Genomic DNA, 17,734 nt, shown 5'->3' with positions numbered 1-17,734 from the left:
TCTGAGTATCCCAAGGATATTCAACATCTCGGAGAACCACCGTAACTAGCTCGGAGGATAAGAGGGTGGTGAAGGAGAAAGGGAGAGTGAACAGGTAGGGAAACATGTCTTCCCCTGTCCCCTTCACAGATTGGCTCCCTAACGAAAACAGGCAATAGGTGTAATTGCTAATAGTTTCCGAGATATGGTTTCCAAAGTATAGAGTCGACGTCAGTGCTGAGTACAAATACCAGGTTAGAGTCGTGACCAGATATTTCATCATTTCATAAGCCATTGTTACACCGCACAGTACCATAACAATCTTAAACCAGGGCCCGGAAAGGATAAACAGTGCAACAGGGAGCACATACAGAAAGCAACGCGCTATAAAACTCAATTTGGAAAACAGGCACAGCAGACTGGAGATTAAGGCAATCAACATCGTGACTAGCAACTATTAAGCAGGTCCAATACTTATACCAATTTTAGTTTAACACACTCTGGTCAATTTTGTCGATATCTCAACCCTTCGAGCCCCACGTTGGGCGCCAAAAGGACTGTTGTGGTTTAACCCGGCTGGCAGCTAAACACCACACAGCCGTTCGCTCACCCTCCCCCCTCCCTCTCTGGGATGGGGGAGAGAAACGGGAAAGTGAAGCCTGTGAGTTGAGATAAAGACAGTTTATTAAGACAGGAATATAATAATAACAATAATAATAATAATAGTGATAATGATAATAGTATTAATAATAATAATGTGTAAGAAACAAGTGATGCACAATGCAATTGCTCACCACCCGCTGACCGATGCCCAGCCTATCCCCGAGCAGCCGGCCCCCCACCCCGGCCAGCCACCCCTATATATTGTTTAGCATGACGTCAGATGGTATGGAATACCCCTTTGGACAGTTTGGGTCAGCTGTCCTGGGTCTGTCCCCTCCCAGCTCCTGCTGCACCCCTAGCCTGCTCGCTGGCAGGACAGAGCAAGAAGCTGAAAAGTCCTTGGCCTGGTGTAAACACTGCTCTGCAACAATTAAAACATCAGCATGTTATCAGCGCTCTTCTCATCCTAATCCAAAACATAGCACCCTACCAGCTACTATGAGGAAAAATTAACTCTGTCCTAACTGGAACCAGGACAAGGACGAACTCTTCCCCAGGGAACTATACTGCGCACTGCTTGACAGCAAACCAAATTTCAGGTTTGTTCTCTGGTATCTCTGTGGTCAAACACAAAAGTGTGTATTGACATAATTCCTTTCATGAACATCCCTCTAAATTTGGAACCAGTCTAAAACAATAAAAGAGAGAGTCACAGACTAGTCCTACCCATTGAATGGATTAACTTTGAAATCCGAAGATATACTCAATCTTTGTATATCAAAACCAATCTTCACAGCAGGAACCTCCACCTTCAAATAGGGAAATACGCTGAAGCTCCCAGCGCTCCAGACATGGAGTGGTCTGTTGACTACCTTACGTACTTATCTATTTCAGTACTTTACAACCTCTTCTTTTCATTTACTGAAACAAAAGTAAAGCTTCTGTTTGTCACACCAGACTGATTCGGCATCCAGACCTTTCTGAAGAGTTATAGTGCCTTGTTTGCCAATTCACATGTGATAGTCCTACTTTCTGCTATGAAACCAGACTACAGCAAAATGTGGTTTGGCACATACGATTGACTGGCCTTAAAGCATGGAAACTGAAGAGTCAAAATGTTAACTATTTTCTTAAAAGTTAAGTAATTTATTTTACCTATCACTGTATTTCACCTCCTCTCCATTCTTAGCCCAGCTGATGGTGGGCTTTGGGTTTCCCACTGCTTCGCAGTGAAGCAGCATGCTCAGTGTGCCACTGGCTAGGACCACTGTCTGTCCCAGGTGGGTGACAACCTCTGAAGCAGAAAGCTGTTGTGCTGCTGAAATCTTTCGGAGGATGGCAGGCTTTTGATGAGGTCTGCACAAGCTGTTTGTCATGCCCATGGAGGTGGGAAGAAGTGCTTCAGCAGATTATGTCCTCAGGGAGCTAGTAAATCCAGAAACACATCTGTGGAAAGGGTATTCCACAGAAGTTGAGTCAACTCTTCGCCTTGATGCTTTGAGGACAGATTCCTGATGCTCCAAGTGACTCCTAAAAACGTCATGAGCCAGCTGTACAACAAGCTGCTCAGTGTAGATATCTTTAAGCTCCTCAGGTTGCTGAGACAAATTCCTCATGATATCATCTAAGCGTTTCTGCTCTGTGACCATAGTAAATGGCAGGTTATATTCCCGGCTCTGGTCTTCCTCTGAGGATACGTTTCTCTCCATGGACTCCTGGGCTTCCCAGTACTCCAGATTTTCCCCTGGCCAACCCCTGTGCTGTAGCAGCCTTGAGACAATATCATCATACCAGCTGCTAGGCTCAGCAATGTGCCCTCACTTTTCAGCCTTGCTTCCATTGAAGAGAATCCCATTGATATGTTTCTCCTGTGTTCGCAAGGCTTCATTTAGGCTGGCCTTTCTCATGGACTCTTCTTCCCTAATGACAGCTGGCTGCCCAGGAATGAGCTTCTTGTTGCTTCCTATTAGTTTAATTACAAAATGTTCACGGGCTGGCCCTGCTATGCAGGTGTATGTCCCAGTGTCCGAAGGCTTCAAACGATGGATTTTCATGTAACTGTAGGGTGCAATAGTGATGTGAGCTGAGCTGATGAGCCTCTTGTCATCCTTCTCCCAAGTGATCATTGACTTCCGGAACCTCCTCGTGGGGCATCGGAGAATAACGGAGGTTTTGGGTAGCAGGTAGGCATACCCACCCACAATAAAGTGTAGCTTCTTCTGCTTCCTTGTCTGGATGTAAACTTTCTTTACGGCCACAATATGGGGACTTTGCTTATGAGCTGGCCTGTTGTGCCCTGAAATATCATTAATACTATTAGTATGTGGTACCATTAAAAAAAAACCAAGCAGTTTACTTTGGTGCTGGCAGCGTTTGACCCATTAGATGATAATGGGAGAAACTGGCCACCAGTTACTGAACATTAAGCTGGACCAATCACAGTAAAAGGAATAACAAGGCACACTTTAGGAATGCAAAAGTAGTCCTGTCCAGGGTACATGCAGGAACCTAAGTGCTAGGAAGATAAACTTTATGTGAGGGAGAAAAATCCAATGGAAAGGTAGTTCTTGTTGTTAAAGTATTTAAATGAAGACTATTACCTAATAAATACATAAAAAAGACAAGTGTTTACCATCCCAAACCTGAAGTGCAATGTGATCTTGCAGATCACAGCAGTAAGGAGGAGTGAAAATGATGCTAACTCAAGGAATAACATTGAACAGAACAAAACTGTCTGGAATAGGCTTAAAAATACAGGGTATATACTATTAAAGTGGAAACTTTCAGTTTCCAGATCTCTATGACTGATATCTTTGTTACAAAACACTAAACAAAACAGCACAAGTGTATTATTACTGAATACCATGCCACATTTGGCCTTAGCTTTGGTTCTGAATGTCACATCTTATTTTCTCCCCGACATACCCAACATTTAACAGGTTTTAGAGTTCATAATCTACTCTAAGCTAAAGCTAGGCTGCCATTCAATCTTTCACATATCCAGCTGTCTTGCTGCAAGCCAAGTAGGGAGACTACTGCTTTTGAGAAGGGCAGCAGAAAATGCATGAAATACCACCATAAAATACATCCAACTTATGTTGCATGGTTCCTTACAAATTCCAAGTCACAGAGAGTTCCAAGTGACAAAATGAAAAAAAAAAACAACTTTTTAGTTGATCTTCCACAAAATTCCTTACCAACCATTTTCTTTGTAGCTATCTTAGCAGAGTGTTAGTAGCTCAGGCACTGTCCAGTATCTCTAAGTCTCTATGTTCCAGTTGTGAAATTTAGATCTAGTTTTGGATCAGAATTTTGTGCCATTTCTTCCAGAAACCAGTAACTCTCTTCTGGCACATTGGGTCAGAACCAGCTCCACAGTAAGATTTATAGCTTTTATCCACTGACTTGTCTTATTCCTAAACAGAGCATGCTTGGTCAGAGACAAGCAGCAGCAGCAGGAGCAGCCGCCACCACTCTGCAATACTGAGCAACACTAGTGCAAGAGAAGATTATGGAGCATGTGACAGCATGAATTTCTTAGTGATGGATATTCAAACCCGCTTCCCCCAGACACTCCTGTGTCTTTTTCACTTACTTGCACAGGTAGCTAGTGCACAAGGCCTGATCAAGGATGAGAATGGCAAAGGTGGGCACAATGAGGAATTGATGATGACAGAACCCCCAGTTTTCAGCATCTTTCTGCAAATAGCGTTTCAACTCTGGGTTCCCTCTCCACAACTCACTGAACACTAGGAACAGAATGAGAAACATTAGGAACAAAATTTATTAAAAGTAAAGGAGTGCTCCTTGTCCACCACCCTCACCCTTACCTCCAACCCCACTTTGCATACTCATACCACCATATGGGTCAGTTACAGCTTTCAATGTATTACAGGGGAAGAAATCAGAACAGCACTTGGCCATTCAGCTACAGATGATGCAGGCACAGTAGGGAGATGAAATAACAAGTATTTCTATCCTTTGCGGTTTTGAATCTTACTGTCCCCCCTTTTTTCTATCCAGTGATATCCCTTCTTTTAACAGTACTCTGCTATACTGCATAGCTTGTCTTTGCATGTTGTTTCTATTTATTTGTGTCTGTTGGGTTGAAAAATTCCTGGTCATAGCCAAGAGCAGACCACGTTGAGTTGCACCTCGCAGATGAAATTCCGTTCTGCTAAAATCACTTTGACCTATGCTTAATCTCTGAGCGCCACTCTTGCAGTTCTAGCAGAAATTATAAACGGATGTTTCAGATACTGTTATTTAATTCTGGTAGTTAACAGATATGGGCTATGCAAAAGAGTACAAACCCGTTAATACCAAACTGCAGTGCTCAATGCACAGGTGTATATTGTTCGGGGGAAGTAAGCAGGCATATTTTATTTCATACTTATGTAAACAGAATCACAGTAATTGAGAATGTGGTCCATTGCACTGGGACACCAGTGGTGGCCTGCAAAAGAGCTGGAAAGCAGGCTGATCATTGTAAGGCTTACCAGCACAGAGATGCACACATTGCACTACATCCCATGTCTACAGTGCAATACACATGTTGGTTGGAGGTGGAGTGAGGGGGAGAAAACAAACTGAGGGTGAAAAGGGCAAAAAGGCAGCCTTCAAGTGAGATGGAGAGGGAAGAGTGAAGTCAGATTTGATTTTAAAAAGTGCCAAAATGCAGAAATATGAGTAGTATGTATGTCAATATAAACCATGTAGCAACTTCTTGTTAAGGAAGAGAGATTAGGAATAGAATTGCCGCCTTCACTGCCAGAATGGACATGTCTTAATGAGAACAACCATTTATTTGAGTGAAATGTGGACAGATCACCACAAGAAGGCTGCAGGTAAGACAGCTCTATGAGGTGACCACTGTTTCGTTTACAATTAAGGTACTTTCTACCTGCTTTCATGAAGGAGAACCAGGAGAGCAGAGGTAGAGATTGCAAGAGGGAGAATGGTTTTCTTTTTACTGGCATTAAAAGATTAAATTGTATTTTCATTAGTGCTGTTGTAAACGTAAAGAAATTTTTTCTTAAGCCGTGTGGGACTGGAAAGGGAGCCTGGGGAATGCTAGAGACTTCAGCAGAATGAGTTTGTTTTGCCATTCTTAAATTGAAGGAAGGAAGTAACTAGCTAACATTGCAAAAGCAGTGTCCTAGAGTGAGAGAGGCCTGGCATCTGTAACGATATGCCTACAGCAGACTGGAGTAATTCCTCCCTTCTCCTCTGCATCATAGGGAAAGGCTGGAGTGGCCCCCAGCAGGAAAAGACTCTTGACAACTGAACTGCCTTCAAAATGCGAGTCTTTGGGAAGAAAAAGCATTGAGCCTGAGGGAGCGAATATTACTCCTCGTGGATGCCTTGCATGAACAGAAGCAAACGCTGTGCATGGACAGAGGCAGGAATTTATTGTTTTGAGCATGGGTTGTGTTTATGCCAGAAGGAAGGTCTTAATGCTTTGGCTGGATGGCAAACCACATTTATAGAGGCAATCTCCAGAGACGCACATTGAGCTAGTGGTCACATCCCCTACCAGGATGATAAGGACAGATAATAGGATAAAACTGAGCATAGTAGGCTTTGTGCAGTCTGAGCACATTTGGCTCCTTCATCTCAAGTGACTGAGAAACTTTGTCACCCAGAACAGCACAATCAATACTTATGCATACAAAGAGCATACCTGTGACCAGTCAGAGAGAAGCCATTCATTGGGACGGTCCTCATTTTTGCAGGCTTGTTGGGTAACTGGCTTTGGCATGGAGCAGAAAGTTTCTGGCAGCTCTAACAAGCTTCCATCTGCCAGGCGCTGCTTGCAAAGCATATCTTGCTTCTGGACACCACCTCCACATGTCTGTGAACACTGTGGGAGATGAGAGTCAGTCAGCTTGCATCACACTTGCACCATGGCAAATGAGGGCAAAAATTACTTGTGAATTTGGGTAGAAATCAATGTCTAGTTTCAGCCAAGAAGAAAATATAACAACAACAAAAACAACAACAAAAAACAGAGATGTCACAGCAGACTTTAAAAAATGAAAATATTTTGGGAAGTAGAAGCAACATATTTTGTTTGTTTTCAGAAATTTATACAAAAGACATGGAAGCAACAACTTAAAATTACAGTACGGAGGTTGAAAAGCTGTCCTTTCCTATACCCCACAACTGGAAAATGAGGCACTTGCACATGATTTGGATGATTTAGGTTTAAGTGTCTGCCTGAGCTTTGTGCTACTGGCAGTGTCAGACAGTATGGAAAAGTCTTCACCAGCAGAAACTAATTCAAGATCTTCATTTACAGGATAGTATTATGCATATTAGATAACAGTAGCTATGATGTAAATATTTATCCAAATTCAGCTTATTAAAAAAGAGTTTGTATTAGTGAGAAAAATGGTGGAAATTTGAGTGTGGTAAATAAGAATTTCTCCAGTTGATTGCTTTGCCTTTTCTTCCTTTTGTAATTTTCATATTTCTCTTTTCTGAGATGCATGAGGTCTACTCCTACTGCATTTCAAAACTTAACTGTTCAGTCTTGAATTCCTGTCCTTCAAGACTTCTTGCAGTATGGCATTCCACTGATTTTTAACTCATGTGAAAGCTGTATAACAGCTGCAACCTGCTGTTGGCCTCAACAATTGGTTTATAAGGTTAGTATAATAACCCATTAAATAACCTTCAGTATTTATGGCTGTCATGACAGCAGTGTGTGCTCTTTCCAAAAGGTAAGGAGGAAGGTTTATTTGAGTGTCCTGGTTCCAGTTAGGACAGTTAATTTTCCTCCTAGTAGCTGGTAGGGTGCTATGTTTTGGATTAGGATGAGAAGAGCGCTGATAACATGCTGATGTTTTAATTGTCGCAGAGCAGTGCTTACACCAAGCCAAGGACTTTTCAGCTTCTTGCTCTGTCCTGCCAGCGAGCAGGCTAGGGGTGCAGCAGGAGCTGGGAGGGGACAGACCCAGGACAGCTGACCCAAACTGTCCAAAGGGGTATTCCATACCATCTGACGTCATGCTAAACAATATATAGGGGTGGCTGGCCGGGGTGGGGGGGCCGGCTGCTCGGGAATAGGCTGGGCATCGGTCAGTGGGTGGTGAGCAATTGCATTGTGCATCACTTGTTTCATACACATTATTATTATTAATACTATTATCATTATTACCATTATTATTATTGTTATTATTATTTTACTGTCCTAATAAACTGTCTTTATCTCAACTCACCGGCTTCACTTTCCCGTTTCTCTCCCCCATCCCAGAGAGGGAGGGGGGAGGGTGAGCGAATGGCTGTGTGGTGCTTAGCTGTCAGCCGGGTTAAACCACAACAGTCCTTTTGGCGCCCAACGTGGGGCACGAAGGGTTGAGATATCGACAGATTTGACCAGAGTGTGTTAAACTAAAATTGGTATAAGTATTGGACCTGCTTAATAGTTGCTAGTCACGATGTTGATTGCCTTAATCTCCAGTCTGCTGTGCCTGTTTTCCAAATTGAGTTTTATAGCGCGTTGCTTTCTGTATGTGCTCCCTGTTGCACTGTTTATCCTTTCCGGGCCCTGGTTTAAGATTGTTATGGTACTGTGCGGTGTAACAATGGCTTATGAAATGATGAGATTTCTGGTCACGACTCTAACCTGGTATTTGTACTCAGCACTGTCGTCGACTCTATACTTTGGAAACCATATCTCGGAAACTATTAGCAATTACACCTATTGCCTGTTTTCGTTAGGGAGCCAATCTGTGAAGGGGACAGGGGAAGACATGTTTCCCTACCTGTTCACTCTCCCTTTCTCCTTCACCACCCTCTTATCCTCCGAGCTAGTTACGGTGGTTCTCCGAGATGTTGAATATCCTTGGGATACTCAGACCAGCCTGCTCTTGTTGTTATGTCTCCTGAATGCGCTTCAGGTTTTGTTTAAGGTTAAACAACTACTTAGGAATCTCATCCGGAGATCTGTCTTGAGGCGGGATAGTTGCGAGTGGCAGGGAGTGTGGGAGGATATGGGCAGGTTTCTAGAGCAGTGGTCACCTCCAGTGTTTTGGACATTCACCCCTGAACAACTGCAAAATCCTAAAAAGCTGGCAGAATGCTTGAAAAAAAGGTGTCATGACTCTGGCAGTTCCAAAGTGACACAAATCACTGTAGCGTGCTCGGGTCTGGCTTGTGCCTATCGAGCTGCAATTGATGCTACTATCAACCTAGCGACAGCTCCTGCAGCCGCTCCAGCTCCAGCTCCTGCAGCAGCTCCGGCTCCAGCTCCTGCAGCCGCTCCGGCTCCAGCTCCTACAGCCGCTCCGGCTCCAGCTCCTGCAGCCGCTCCAGCTCCAGCTCCTGCAGCCGCTCCAGCTCCTGCAGCCGCTCCAGCTCCAGCTCCCACAGCCGCTCCAGCCCCTGCAGCAGCTCCAGCTCCTGCAGCTGCTCCCACACCTGTGGCTGGGTCAGAGAAATGAGCTGTAGCAGTGCAAGTTGACCCCGCAGAGGGTATTCCAACCCCTGTGGCAGACCCTGTGGCTGGGTCAGAGAAACGAGCTGTAGCAGTACAAGTTGACCCCGCAGAGGGTATTCCAACCGCTGTGGCAGACCCTGTGGCTGGGTCAGAGAAACGAGCTGTAGCAGTGCAAGTTGCCCCTGTAGACAAGGTGAAAAAATGGTATAGAGACTCAGGTCGTTTAGAACGCAGACAGTCTTCTGCTAGGTCTGGGCATAGTGAAGACGAGGCTGGGCCATCAAAGGTGCAGGAGGATGAAGATGAGGATGTCGAAAAATCAACAGTAACTACCCGAACCCTATACCAGCGTGAGCTACGAGATATGCGAAAAGATTTTGGTCGCTGTATAGGTGAGCAGCTTGTCACCTGGCTGCTCCGGTGCTGGGACACCGGAGCCAATTGTGTGGAATTAGGGAATTCTCTCCCCCATCCCAGAGAGGGAGGGGGGAGGGTGAGCGAACGGCTGTGTGGTGTTTAGCTGCCAGCCGGGTTAAACCACAACAAACTGGCTGATTAATATCCAGACAGCCCACCTCCCCTCTCTCTTTAATGTAAATATTCCTCTCTGTATCTATTTTCTACCCATGCAGGGCAGGAAATTTTGAACAAACAGATGCAGTCTCCTGAATTATTTTTAAATTTTTTTTTTTTTTTTGGGAAGCTTGGTGTCTCTGCCCTGTTTCTGAGATCTTTTTGTGGTGGCTGATAGGTGGCTCCCAATTCTTCTGCGTAGTCCAGACAGTTCAATTCCATTTCTCTCTTCACCTAGTAAAGGAGAAGGGTGATGTTGTGTTATGCTGAAATTACCAGGAATTGCTTATAGTTTGCAACAAGGAATTATGTCTGAGAAGTAGTAAACCACATGACGAAATATTAAAATATATACTAAGGCAGTTAAAAAGAAAATTATTTATAAAATCTTGGAGACATGAAAGGCCCTTCTCTCTTAGAGAGAGATATGCATAAATTTTAATGTGAGCCTCATTTTTTAGGATATACATTTTTCTTGAAAGATAGAATGGAAGTGCAGACTTGAACACTGTAAAGAAAGATGTATTTATGTTCTGTTTGGTTTGCTCTCTAATGAGTAAAAATAGTTTTTGTCCCAATTAGAATGTTATGAAGCTCAAAAGCTTCCAAAAAATTAAGCAAGTAAAACAATACTTTAGTTTTCAGCAAAAGAAAACATTTATCAGCCTTTCATTTGAGAACAATTCATTCCTGAGGAGAGAGTAAATCAAGAAAAATATGATTAAAAGTATTATTTCAAGATTGCCTAAGGACTGCAGTCATATACCAGAGCCAAAATGAGTTAGGCACTGTATAAACACAACAAAAGCATGTTCCCGCTGTCAGTCAAACAAATCCCAGGAAGTCTCTCATCATGACCAGATAAAAGAGTAAGACAAAACAGATCTTTTCTTGCTTCTTGCCCTTCAGTCACTCACACAGATTTGTTTTATGAAAAATAACTCGCTACTCAGTGTCAAATGCTATCGACAAATGCCAGAGAAAGCCAAACACAGTAACAAGATTCCTCCTTGTCCGCAGGAACACTTTTCTAGTATACTGTATTACTGCACCAGAGCTGTGCCTGCACCTGTCCTTCACCCCTGGAACCATTTCACTGGTCTGGGATCTCTGCTGACTTTTCTCCAGTGGAACCTTCCAGCTCCCACATTATTCAAAGAAAGGGGGTAGACCAATGGCAGCAAAGTTCACTTGGATTTACAGACAATATGAAGCAATAATTCTGAGAGGAATTATTTTTACACACATTTAGACACATCTTATTTAGACACATCCCATCTGAATAATGTGCTTGCTGTCTCTGTGTTCAGAAAGGTCTCACAACTCTGTTACAACACAGAACTGTGCTTGTGTCACAGGCAGGAGAGATGTGCCATAGTTTCACCTCACCCACCCATGCATGCAAAGTGTTTGCACTGTGTCTCCTGACATTCCTGCCTCCCACAGCTCCTGAGCAGAGCCAGTTCCTATATCCCCCAGCACCCCTTTAGAGGGGATCTAGGGCTTTGTGAGAGTACTGACTTAAAGAGATGCATCTCCCCACATTGCTACCTAATTATGCCTGGCTCAAAAATTAGCTTAAGGAAACATAGGGCAAGACTGATACTAAAGAAGACAATCCATACACCTAATTCTGCCATTTACTCATTCCTGTTTTTTTGTTTTGTTTTGTTTTGTTGTTGTTATTGTCTTTTTTTTTCCCTTTTTTTTCTTTTTTTTTTTTTTTTTCTGCTTTTCACATATACTGGCATAAGTATTTGAGCACTTGCACAGTGAGCCAGAGTGCAAAATTAATCTAGGCTAAACCTAATTACACTTCAGGCTGGCTTTAACCAGGATGATTGTGTGACTGCACAGCACCTCTGGAGATTCAAGGGAATGGGTGCTACAAATAAGGGCAAGAAAGAGCTCCCCACAGCAGCTATTGACTCCTCTGGTAGAAGTGCTGGCAAATGCCGTCCTAAACTGCTGGTGGTACTGTGGCCTTGGCTTCTTCTACTGCAGTCATCATTTTGATCTCTTCTGCTCATACAAAAATCTGCAAACAATAATTAACAGAAAGGATTGATGGTCCCCACTGAAAGCAGAGAGGGAAAGCCAACCATCTCTCTGCCTCAGCACATGCTTATGAGCATCCACGCACATGCATATACTGCACAGGATTCAGGCAAAAACACCAATTTCATTGTTTGGGAGTCAGTGAGGCTGGTCCTTTCTCAAACTTGTGGAAAGAAGTTTCCACTTGTGGAAAGAAGTAAGTATCACTTACTCAGTAATAAAACAAAGAAGGACAAAGATTTATTAATGGATGTCTCCTATTTGAGGTCTGCAGAGTCGATATTTATAGTGGCTTGTAAAAATGAAAGCTTATATCCATATTCCTCCAGAAACACTATTGAAAACACGATGAACATCCTAATGGATTTAGCTAAGGAATAGAACTGTTTAAAAATAAATAGCCTTGAATCTGCAAAGAGTTATTTAAAAAAATTGCTTGGAGTGTTACAACACTGATAATTATCCTGTGTTTATCTGCCAGGAACACTGGGTCTTTTAAAGGCATTTAATTCAGAGAATCCTCCCTTAACAAGCATAAAGAGCCTTAGAAAAGAAAATGCTGTGCATTGCAATTTTGTTTGTTTGTTTCTTTGCTTAAAATTATTTTGAGAGAGTGCTTGGAAAAGCATGATGAACTTCATAGATTAAATCAAAGAAATGGCTTCAAATGGTGCCACGTGGGGTGCAGATGTTTCCCTCCACTGCCTGCGAAGCTTTACAGGCACCTTCCTGCATGGCCCTCTGTCTCTCCACAGGTGGGAACACCTCTCAGGGTCTCAGGGTGATGTGGAGACCTCTGTAAGGTCTGTAGGTTTGTCTTCCAAGAAGCCTCCTGCAGGATTTGGGCTGCTGGGTACTCCCTCCTGAAACAATGTGCAGCCATGCTGGCTACCCCCTGACTTGGCAGCCCTGCTGTGTGGCTGGGGCTCGCCTCCAGATGAAGTCTCAGCTACCAACATCCCATCCAGATGGTCTCTTCCCTTGCACATCCCAGGAGTCAACCAGTGGTAATAATGACAAAGTGCAATGCACTGGCCTGTTGATGCAGGTTTTCACATAGAGGCCATCCACAGGAAACCTGTGTGAGACAGAACTGCCAGGCCTGGCTTTGCTACAGGGTGGACCTCTTATGTACACAGGTTGGTGGTGCAAAGAAGGAAGACAGACATCTTTAAAAAATGAGAGGATGGAAATTAATTTTAGTGGATTAATTTATTTTTTCTTGCACTATACTGTTCTCAACAGAGGCAGATGACTACATGTAGAGAAGTGCATTGTTTATGTCATTTTCTCCTGGTAAAAGGGAGTCACAAGAACTATTCAGTGGCCACATAATGAGGAGCTGAATATGCAGCTGTCCTTCCTGCAAAGTGTAGAGGACCTTAGTTAATCCACAGCAGTGAAATGCAGCACACATCCTCTGTCTCCACCTAGTCCAGAGAAGACAGCAGTTAACACAAGAGGTGCAACCTGGACAGTCTTATTTAATTCCTGATTCCTGTTAAAGCCTTTACACTTGAGTGCCATCCTCCCTAAGATCTGTTTCATCTTTCAACAAGATTGAGAGCCTCTGTGCAGATATAAAAAATGCCTAAAACATTACTTTAGACAGGCAAAAATGTGTGTGATTACACTATTGAGGAAGACATTGAGTATCATATAATGAATGTCTCTTCTGGCTGTTCAAATAAAGTTGCAGAAAATTGCTTTCTGTAAGGACTATGGCCAATTATAGGCTTTTTAACTAGCACAGGCACATCTTATAGCATATGCTAACTTTATTATATTACGTGTTAGTAAAAAGCTATTTACCAATATAGCATTCATGTGTGGATACAGCCTAGCAACACTGAAAAGTACAACTAAGCAAATATGTGTATGTGAATATCAGTAGACAAATTAATGTTAAAGCATGAAATATAACTCAATTGTTTTAAACAAAGGACTAATGCCATAGGCTAGTTATCTAGTTTTGACAGAACATCAGGCTGGCATAAATTTTGGTTACTGGGAAGGCTGCCCAAATCCAGAGGTCTCCCATGAAGTATGGCTTCACAGATTTAACAGCTTCATTAGGTAAGTACATTAACATCTCCTTGGCTGTTAAGTCAAAGGCAGATTTTATAGATGGAGACTGGGAGTAATATGTAAGCACAGTGCCAACTGCTCATGGCTTTTTGATAACATGGAATGAATCCTTACACCCAGCAGAACTGAAGGTTTAAATAGACATTTTGCTTGCACCTCCACTGTACAGTGAATTTTCCCATTCCTCTCAACAGCCCAACAGTATAATTTCTTCCTTCTGCAGTATCATATCCAACATAAACACCTTTAAGTCTTTTGAATTGTGTATTTTCATTTGCAACCAGATGGCAGCAAATAAACTTATTTCAGGTAGCCTACCAAAGACAGAAAGCCTTGTACAGATCCATTGAGTAGACTGAAATTTTCAATATTAGTGTAAAAAGGCATGCATTTCGTGAAGTACCTCACACTTATTTGTGACTTTGAAGGATGAGGAGTGTTTCTTGCCCTAAACTAAATTCTTATTTGAGAATGGAAGGAATACCCATCATGCTCCAGAGATCCTCTCCTCCCTGATTGTTGTAGCTTTGTGTTCCTAGAAACCTAGAAATTCACTACTAACTGGAATCCACTGACTCCAGCTGACGATCACATTACAGATCTTTTTGTTTGGAACCTATGGTCAGCCATTAAAAGTTTTCAGTAATCTTGCATTAGAAATAGCAATGGCCATTATTTGCCTCTGAAAATCCTGATTCATTTTCATTAAGGAGCAAAAAGCCACACTTTTTCATTTTTTAATAGCTCATTAGAATGATTAATGAATCCTCTTAATAGGCTAACTCAAAACAATCTACTGATCATGCATGACTATTTTAATAATCATAAAATGAGATTAACTCACACATTCTTACCTCTTGCCATTCTGTAGGATACCAGGAGGGTGGGCAGTCAAAGCGATTACAGGCTTGCACGAGGGATGGCTTAGGTTTATGGCACAATTCATCTGCCAAGATCACGGTCTCGTTAGTTTCTCTTGATAATAGGTGAGAACAGACGACATCTCGTGTCTGCAATCCAACCCCACAGGTAAGACTGCAGGTGCTCCATTTCCCAATCTCCCATCTGTGAAGGGGTCAGGAGAGAAAACCTTAAGCACAATATGAAGTAGCCTTAATCCTTCTCTTTTCAAAATGACGGAGTGAAGAAGCAGTAAATGAAAGGGATTTCTCCTTTTCTGACCAAAGTGACCCTTCTTGTAGCTGAAGGATGAGGTTAAGAAGAGTATTAACTGTTCGTCTGCATTTTTGGTTTTTGTTAGAAGCTCTTGGGCTTCAGGTCTCTTGGACTCCTGCAATATCATAAGAACAAGTTTTGTGTTCTACATTAAAAGTTTTTGATGGGCAGGAGCCTAGATAATGTATTTCAAGACTGAATGGACTTCATTAGCTGGTTCTTTTCTGTCTTTAACCAAAAGAAAAAAAGCTAGTAACAATATTCATCAGAGGAATACATCGATGAATTCCTGAGTAGGAATTTCTTCCAGAAAATCCGGGGGAGTTTCTGGGGTTCCTGGCAGGCTTTTTCTTGTTGTTGAGTAGGGTGTGCTATGGCCTTGAAAGATGTAACAGGAGAGCAGAAAGACCCTCTTTACTGTCTGGGTAAACAACTACTACTGACCCAACCTTTCTCTGTGCTAGCTGTGTAAATTCTGAATCAACAGGATTTTTCATGGCTCATTTTCAGTGTTTATCACATGAAAACCAGATTTCTGGTGTTTGTCAGTACCGAAAACACCCTCTAATTCTGTCAGCGATACACAGAAAATTGCTTAAAATGTCAAGTCTCACTCTTGTACTCTACTAGAAGGCAATTCAGAGATATACAGAAACACATATACAAAGAAGTCTTGTATTCAGAGTGAGAATATAAGAGAATAGTCTTCCCATCCACTTCAGACAAAACACTAGACTGACATGAGCATACTCCTACATCCAAAACGAAAGTACAAAAGCCAGATACTGACACTTTTTCTAATCCTGAAGAATAGCTTTCTTGCCTGCATGATGTTACTGAAACTGATTGTCAGGGGAGTAAATTAAACATTCAGGACAAGGAAAGCTCAGACAACCTGCCCTTGTAGAAAGCAAAGCCAGGCAGAAACTAAAAGGAGTGATGATGATGAAAGACACCCTCTGGCTCCAACAGGACCGAGGGAGACAATGAAGGAAAGTTATGAAACATGTCAGCAACAAGAAGCAGAATTTATGAAGGAGCTATGGGGAAAAACTCTGATAGTTTAGGATTAGCAGTCAATGGAAACGGCTCAGCATGTTTAAAATGCACCATGTTAGTAAACATTTTATGGAAAAAAAACCATCATCCTACTCTCACAGAACTATTCTAACTTCTCTTTTTATTTTATAAAGTTGTGCTGTGTATTTGTTCCCTCTCTCTCAATAATATCCATAAACAAATTTAAAAGATTGTAGGTAAGAAATATATTTTCCTCAGTAGATAATAATGCAAAGGCCAAAAACGCCACTCTGCTCCCCTTCTGTGCCCCATCTGCTGATTACTTTGATTTTATAGTAGGACAGGATTTGCCCTGAGCATCACTGTATGCAATATTAATGACACTCTAGTTTGCTTTTAGACAACAGCCTTGGTAGTGAAATCTACCTCCTCTTCCCTAAATGCCACAGCTCTATTCTGCATTTTGCCATTAACAACCAGAAAAATGTGTTTAACCCTTTCTAAAAATCAATACACCCTGCATAGTGAGGAAGAAGTTGTTATGGCCACTTTCCAGTCTGTAATACACTGAAGGCCACTTAAGTCTGATACTGGGAGCTATTTAGCAGTGGAATAGGAGTGACATCTGGCAGCCAGCTAAACTAATCTGGAGTATGTTCTCCATATGAATGATCTTGGGGGATAGGTCTTCCCAGATTTTCCCATAAAATTGTCAGTCAGAATTAATGTGGATATCAGCTACCTTTCAGTTTTTGGCACGATCTAAACTGAGATGTTTGAGTAGGTGCTGAAAAGAAGGCATTTTCTTATTTCAGAATCTATTTTCATACATGGTTAGTTGCTAAAGTTGCTTTTATTCAAGTGATGGTAATAGCTGTTGCCTCCAGCAACTCATTGTTTGTTATTGGTATAAGAGCACAATGTTTCTGTTGGCAGTTCACATCTCAGTGGCCAGCAGGCCACATAAACTCTTTGGAGATCTTGGCTTCTGCAGAAGAGGGTGACTGTTTCTTCTTCCAGAAAGAAATGTTGCATTTCAATAAAGAGAAAGGATTTTTTTTCCTAATGTTTGAATTTTCTGTTGCAGGTTGCATCTGTTGCCCTACCCATAATATAATTTTATTCACAATTCCTTCCAGCTGCTCTAAATAGGAGAGTTCTCAGAGGTGCTCAGGAAATATGAGGTCAAATTCTCTCTTACCCTTGTGTTTTCATTGACATTTTGGGCTTTCATAGATACAAAGCAAAGACTGTAGATTAGAGTAGGGATATGCAAAGTAGAGTAGGGATATGCAAGTAACCAAAATCACAGACGATATAGATGATTGGCAGAATTTCACAGTCCTACACAAATAGAGAGAGATCAGTGATAACCTTATTGAATAGAATCACAGGACTGTAGGATTATTTTATAATAGCTAAAGGTGATTGCACCACTTTGTAAAATAGGTAGGAGAGTACTACTACAAGTAGTTTATAACCTATCTTTCTTCTGTTGGAGATAGTAATTCTTTTTATTTTTAATTTTTTTTAGTATTGTCTTGCTGCAGTAATACAGTTTTATCCTTACTGTAGAGTGTTATGAAATGTGAGCTCAAATAATCCGTTTCTTATTTCATATGGTCTTTATTTGCACATTCCTCTGTCTTTTTATTTATTTATTTATATTTTTGATGATTTGGCCACACCGAACTGACTTTTCCAATTAGTATGACTTGCAAAAAATAATAAAAAAATAAATTTAAAGGAGAAGAATGGCATGATATCCTGCATGCAACTGATAATGCCAGAATT

General features: G+C 41.9%; 1 pseudogene; it reads right to left on the bottom strand.

Annotated features, from left to right (window-relative positions):
* Positions 1 to 17,734, bottom strand: part of LOC136789184 (ADAMTS-like protein 1) — a 108,553-nt pseudogene that overhangs the window by 62,821 nt on the left and 27,998 nt on the right.

This window comes from Anser cygnoides, unplaced genomic scaffold (genome assembly GCF_040182565.1).
Source record: "Anser cygnoides isolate HZ-2024a breed goose unplaced genomic scaffold, Taihu_goose_T2T_genome scaffold_42_1, whole genome shotgun sequence".
In the NCBI taxonomy this organism is placed as follows: Eukaryota; Metazoa; Chordata; class Aves; order Anseriformes; family Anatidae; genus Anser; species Anser cygnoides.
This window is presented reverse-complemented; position numbering and strand designations above follow the sequence as displayed.